We start from the raw sequence: 7292 nt of genomic DNA, 5'->3' as shown, positions 1-7292 counted from the left end.
CACTCACATATGCACGTGCACACACGCACGCGCACACACACATGCACGCACGCACACACACACATGCATGTACACACAAGCACTCACATATGCACATGCACACACGCACGCTCACACACACACACACACACACACATTAGCACTCACACGTGCGCAAGGCAGGCTGTCCACCACAAATGCAGAGAGAGATCCTGTCACACTCCTATCCTTACATCACCTCCCCAGTTGCATGCATGTGGATTCAGACAGACCTGGGTTCAAACTACACTTCCATTGTCTTGGGTATCTCCGAGTTTCAGTTCCTACATCAGCAAAAATTGTACTTCTCTCTTATATTTGTTTTTCTGTTGTCATTTATTCACTGACTCAGACTCTTTCTAAGCACTGACTATCTAATGATAGAGTCCGTCCTGGGCCCAGGCACATCATGACTTCTCTATGAATGATGGTTCCTTCTTCATCTCCTACAACCCTACACTCCTATCCTCCAGTTGATCAATGAGCCTGGTGAGGCAGGAGGTGAGATCTAATGAGCTTAGACCTTTAAGGGTTAACCTCCAGGACTGTGGGCACTGCCTAGATAGAGCCTGAGTGCCTCTGAGCCTTGTATTTTGTTGAAACAATCTCTCAGGTCATTGGATTCTGAAGCCGCTCGAAGACATAGAGACCAAGGTTGGTACCACCACAGTCTTCGACTGTATTGTGGAGCTGAAGGACCCCAATACTGAGATGATATGGATCAAGGTGGCGAACTCCTAGCCAGGAACCAACTTAGCTACACCATGTCTGCTGCCCTTTCTGCTCCTCAGACCTTCTCATTAGCAATAAACCAGCTCCTCTCTTGTAGCTATCAACAGGACACCTTTGATAACGCTGCAATAAGCTAGTTCCTAGACTTTTTTTCTAGTTACTCTACCATGTTCATTTCAATGTGCAATGGTTAGTCTACTCACCTTCAAACAGAAAGCCTGAAGTAAATCACCCTGAAGGTCACTGAAGTTCTGCTCCTAGGGAAAGCATCTCACGGGTTCATACGCATTAAGAATGTGGACCTTCCTCTATATACATGAGACAGTGGTGTAGCTTGGTCTATTTGTGGGACTCCTAACAATGGGATCAGGGGCTGTCTCCAATGCCTTGCCTGGCTCTTGGGAACCTGTTCCTCATACTGGATTGCCTTGCCCAGCCTAAATGCAAAGGGAGGAGCTTAGTCTTACTTGATACATCATGCTTTGCTGATACCCACGAGAGGCCCGCCCCTTTCTGAACAGAAACAGAAAAGGAATGGATGGAAGGGTAGAGAGAGGGAATGGGAGGATAAGAGGGAGAGGAAACTGCAGTCAGGATGTAAAATAAATTAATTTAATTATAAAGAAAAGACTGTGGGCCTTAAGGGAAGACAGGGACTTTGGGTCTCACCAAGCTGGATGATGAAGCTAGAGAGGTTATTGGACCTGGGTATGTTTAGAGAGATGCGCACACACTCTCTGGTCAGTCATGCTGACTCTGGGGAATGGGGAGCTCAGGAGCCTATAACCCCTTTGTCACCTTCCCTAGCTGTTCTGTGAGGTAGGACACTGAGCCTTGCAGGACCCGGTACTCCATGAGCAGGTACAGTGTGAGCAGGTGAGCACCAAGTGCATGCTGGTCATTACCAACATAAGGGTGAGTGATGCCAGTTCCTACGCCTGACTGTGGGGGACAGCTGGATGGCTGCCGTGGCAGTTTGAAAATGGGAATGCCTCCATAGGCCCATATATTTGAATGCTAGGTCCCCAGTTGGCAGAACTCTTTGGGGAGGATTAGGATGTGTGGTCTTGTTGAAGGAGGTGTGTCACTGGGGAGACTGAGGTTTTAGAAGCCCATGCCATCCTCAGCAAGCTCTCTCTGCCTGGTAGTTATGTTTCTAGGTGTGAGGTCTCCGCCACTGCTCCCGTGTCATGCTCCCTGCCATGATACTGACAGTATCTAACTCTCTGAAACTACAGCCCCAAATAAGCACTTTCCTTCCTAAGCAATGGAAAAGTGACTAAGATGTGTGCAGAGTTCACCATGCTGGATATGGAAGTGGGCATCTAGGTCCAAAATGTGTGTCAGGAAGAGGAATAGCCTGGAGGGATCTACGGCCATATTGGAGAGAAAACTGTGGTCTAAGCATGAAAGGACTCCAGGGGCATGAGAGTTAGTATAAAAAAGAAGCATGAACTTCAAGGTATAGCTATTCCTTAGAGATTATGAAATAATGTCACGGGGCAGTGCAGCATGGTGGTTAAGAGGGAAGATTCTGGAATTTACTACCGGGGTCCAAGTCTCAGCTTCTGCTACTTACAGATGTGTGATTCACAGAAAGTTGCCTTATTTCTTATTTGGCCCCAGTTTCTCTGTCTGTAAAATAGGAAAACATAATAGAACCTACCTAGATAAGAATTAGATTTGTTGGTCCACGGGTGTCATGCAAAGATGGGGACAGACCACTGAAGTCTAATAAACCAGAAGCAAACTTTATTCCAGGAAAAAAATAAAAAATTAAAAAAATAAATTCCCCTGGGGGAACAAAAAGCTTATCAGCTAACTGAGACCACAGCCAGAGTTCGCGCTTGTACGGCTATGGCAAAGGCCAGCTTTGAACCCTCCCTTTTTATGTGAAGAAACAACAAGCACTAGGCAATAACAAAGGAATTTTTACAATCTTGAAGTGATAGACACAAATTGCCCTTCTTTGAAATTTCCATTAACAGAGTTTTTCAGTTAAACTAGTGTTTGTATTTAGCCCATTGTTTTCCCCTGGCACTCCATAATGGTGTTCACCAAGGATCTGCACCTCCCTGACACTGCCAGTTTCGCATGGCAAGGAAGGGTATGGGAAAAATACAAAACCAAACAGTCAAAAGTCACGTCCATCCCATCATTTGAAAGTTACCTCAGGGGCTGGAGAGATGGCTCAGTGGTTAAGAGCATCGCCTGCTCTTCCAAAGGTCCTGAGTTCAATTCCCAGCAACCACATGGTGGCTCACAACCATCTGTAATGAGGTCTGGTGCCTTCTTCTGGCCTGCAGGCATACAGACAGACAGAATATTGTATATATACTAAATAAATAAATAAAGTATTGATTTAAAAAAAAGTTACCTCAGCTCACATCAATTGCTGGCCACGAGTGGCCAGGGGGTATCTAAAAGCTGATCCTCAGTCTGCAGAGCAACCCTGAGTTTGCAGAGGGCTGCTTCAGCTTCACAAACAGAGCTATGGGTTGTAAAGCCGAGTAACCCGCTGTTATAGTTAATCCTTAAGCTGATGAGAAAGCCGCTGACAGTCTGCTCTCATTCTCCTGGGCTTACAACTTTATATTTCTTTATTTCTACATTCTTATTTCTGGAATCCACACTTTCGTATTCTTATTTTTGGATTCTTCAGATTAATCAATATGTGAAAATTAGCTATAATAGTGCCTATCAGATCTTTAACACTATATAAGGTTTTTTTTAACTGCTGTTAATACACTGGAAGAGGGACCATGTAAATATCATAAGATGGGACTCCAGGTCAGATGGAGGTTAGCAGTGGTATGAAAGGAAGGGTGCTTCCCTAGCTGTGGGACACAACTGCCCACCTCCTGCTCTCTGCCTCAGATGAGCCACTGAAGTCCACAGAAGCGAAACTAGCGATGGTGGCAATGGTGGACCGCTGTGTGTGAGATCCACCACTCCGAGAAAGAGACCGAAGTGTGTGAATGTTCAACAAGAAGGAGCTGCCGAGGAGTGACGAAAATGAGCTCTGAAACCATCTGAGGGTGGCCTGACCCCCACACTTCAGATCAAAGACGCCAGACTCAGCAAGAGTGGTGCATCCTCTGACCAAGCAGGAACATGGTACAGAGGCTCATCGCAATATCAGGCTGTGAATGGTTCAGTGAGAGCTGGAGGGGTGGAATTCGTGCCATGGCAGCCCTCATGTGTCCATCCATCCATCCATCCATCCATCCATCCATCCATCTCCTCTTGGCAAGGCTCTGTGATGGTACTGAAAATAGGAGGTTCTTCTAGTAGGGGAGGCAGGAAAGAAAATGAAATTATAATAGTTACTAACCTGGTAACCAGGTTAAGTGTGTGTTAACCAATGAGTTAACACACACTGGGCTCATATTATCAGCTGGGTAATCGTGGACTAAAAGTGTATACCTTTGAGCTGTGTAACGTTCTCTGTGGAGATGTGAATCCACATTTATCCACCCCCAGGTAAGCCCAAGTATTCATTGCATGTAAGTTCCTCTGAAGATAGACAGGTTCAAAGATACTGGACCAATCTGTAATCTCATAGCCCCCGCCCCATCCTACCACTTCCCCCTCCATCCCACAATGCCTTGCGCTGTAGATCTCCTTCCATTGACGCATCCATCTGGAAACACTAGCTGTCCTGAGACCATGAAAGTGGGCTACATGGCTCACATTAAGGTGCCCTTACTAGCAAGGCTATTGTCCAAAGTGACCTGGTTACAAGATGGTGTGTAGGTGACCAAAGAGGAGCATGTGTCTGTGGAGCACACAGAAGACCAGCATCTGCTCACCATCTCCAACTGTCCATAAAGACAGCAGCTTAGAATAACAGTCACACAGAAACTCTACTGTGCACCTCAAGGTGCTAGGTGAGGGCACAGCCACCAGGCTGTCTGACAGCCCCAGCTGGCCAGAAACTAGAGCGGGTGACTAGGAATAAGGCTCTGGACAGAGTTTGAGTTTTGAGTGGGAATGGGATTGGAGTTCTGGCTTGGTAGCCAGAAGCTGACTGCCTAATTCCAAGTAGGCCACTCTCAGCCTCAGCTTCCCACTGGGGACGGGGTAGGGATTCACCCTAACATCTACTTCTAGTGCTTCTCAAATGCACAGCAGAGTGCAGGGTACACAGCTCATCCCCCAGTAGTCACGTGAGTGTTGTTGTGGACTGAACAGTGAGGATTGGGCTGGAGGGAAGGAGATGAGGTGAGGGTGGGACTGGGGAGAGGAGGGTAGGTTGGCTGCAAAGAGCACTGAGGTGGGAAGAAAAACAATGAGCTGGAGTTGGGGTAGGAAGGGGGTTTTAGATAGATTTGGGCCATGATGAGGAGCTGGCTCTGTAGCCTTGAGCATCCATCACACACACACACACACACACACGCACGCACACGCACACACACATACACACCATCATTTGGACCATGAGGAGGAGCTGGCTCTGTAGCCTTGAGCATCCATCACACACACACACACACACACACACACGCACACGCACACACACATACACACCATCATTTGGACCATGAGGAGGAGCTGGCTCTGTAGCCTTGAGCATCCATCACACACACACACACACACACACACGCACGCACACGCACACACACACACACACACCATCATTTGGACCATGAGGAGGAGCTGGCTCTGTGGCCTTCAGCATCCATCACACCACAAAGCTAGGGCATGGGAAGGTTTGCATTTTCACTCCGTTTACCACCCCTGTGATCTTGATGTTGGAGACACATAGATACAGCATACCCAAATGAGGTCTGGCTAGGCTGGGGCAAAACTGGGCTCTGAGTTTTCTGGCTCCCTCGCTTGTCCTGTGCCCAGCACCACTAGATGTGCCCCAGGAGTTTGATCCTTGCTTGTCTGAGCCTCCTGCCTCCTTAGAGATGAGTGCCCTGACGCCCCTGGAAAACTCTACTTAGCTGCCATCCACACCACAACCCTCTCCTAAACAAGTTCTCCCCCTTTTCTGAGGTTCCAGAATACCTGTGCTTTCTAGTGTTACTGTTGTTCTTGGGGAACAATTACTTCTGTGTCTACTGGTTTTACTCTTTTGTCCCTTTGCTCCAAACCCCCATGTGTGCCGCTGCTCTCTGTCTCTAGACCACCCGAAGTCTCGCCAAGGCCAAGGGCAGTTCCTGGAGCTCTTGCATAAGTGGGTGCACAGGAAATGGAAGGCCAGCCTGTGAAGCAGTTCACTGCGGAAGTCCTAGAGGAGAAGGAGAGATGGATGCCAAAATGCCCAACTTCACCACCCAGGCAAAAGAACGGAAAGACCCAGCTGAGACTGAGAAAGTCTTTGTAGCAAATCCTATAGTTGAGAGATTGCTTAGTGTCAAGCGGGAAGGGGCACCTAGGAGTTATGATGAGGGCCTTTGGCTACTGAGGTATGCTAACCTGCAGGGAATACCACAGGCTCATCCACTTAACTGTTTGGTATGGCATTTTGATCGCAAATGAAGAGTAAATGTCATGACAGAACCAACTCCACTTCTTTCTTCATTTCCAGAAATCATTTTGGAAGCTGAAGGTCCATGACATCAATTTAGGAATAAGCCTGAAACCACTTTCTAAAGAAAACCCTTGGCAGTGTCGGTATTTTAATTATAATTCTTAGTTAATTACTGGCTGCACCCCTCCCAAATGGTTTCCTGGTGTCAGTGTGTCAAGACTGAGAACTGTGGCACCAGAGTTGCAGGAACCAGTGGACTTGTATTGCCCGTATCTTACAGGTAAAACCATCTGGGCTTTAGTAAATGCTCATGCATGCCTGCCCTCTACCCCAAGAAAATCCAAATAGGAAATTTTGAATTAGGTGGTGGTGTGTTTCCATGTTTCCCATTTAAGTGTATAACCAATGTTAACAATCACTGGTTTAGGTGTTTCAAACAGGAGCAGAAATCAGCATGGGTCAGGGAGCTATTGACATGTTCCCCTTCCTTACTTTTTCCCTCTCCAGGTTACCCATAGCACCGCCTTGCCTTGCCGCTCAGCCTCAAGTGATTGATGTGACCAGGGAATTGGTGACCATCACATAGAATGTCCCTGTCCAGGATGGGGCAGAGCAGTACTTGGCTACTTTGTCCAGTGGAGAAAGAAAGGCAATAATCTGTGAATGCCAGTCAACAAAGGACCCCGTTTAGGGTGAGGCGCTAGGGACAGACGTTCAAAGAAAGTCTTCCTGAGTGGGTATACTCTCTCCTCAAGTTTCATTGGAGTCTTAGCATCCCATTACCTCCCCTTCTGTGGTCTCCCACTATTTCTTTGGTCTCTTATATCACAGGTGCTCCTAGCCTCATGACCTCTCCATCTCCCCACCTCAGGCACAAAGTAATCTGTGGATGGAGGACACAGAATGTAAACTCCAAGTTATAGCTGTGTATAAGGCCACCCGAGAACATTCCAGCCTACCAACCAGTTTAGTGGTGGCCGAGGATCCTGTTGGTATGAGGCCAGGTCCAACACATGAGTGGAACCAGCCCTTTCCTTTTTTTTTTTTTTTTTTTTTTTTTTTG

Source organism: Microtus ochrogaster, chromosome 22, assembly GCF_000317375.1.
Source record: "Microtus ochrogaster isolate Prairie Vole_2 chromosome 22, MicOch1.0, whole genome shotgun sequence".
Lineage (NCBI taxonomy): Eukaryota > Metazoa > Chordata > Mammalia > Rodentia > Cricetidae > Microtus > Microtus ochrogaster.
Note: the sequence above shows the minus strand (reverse complement) of the source record.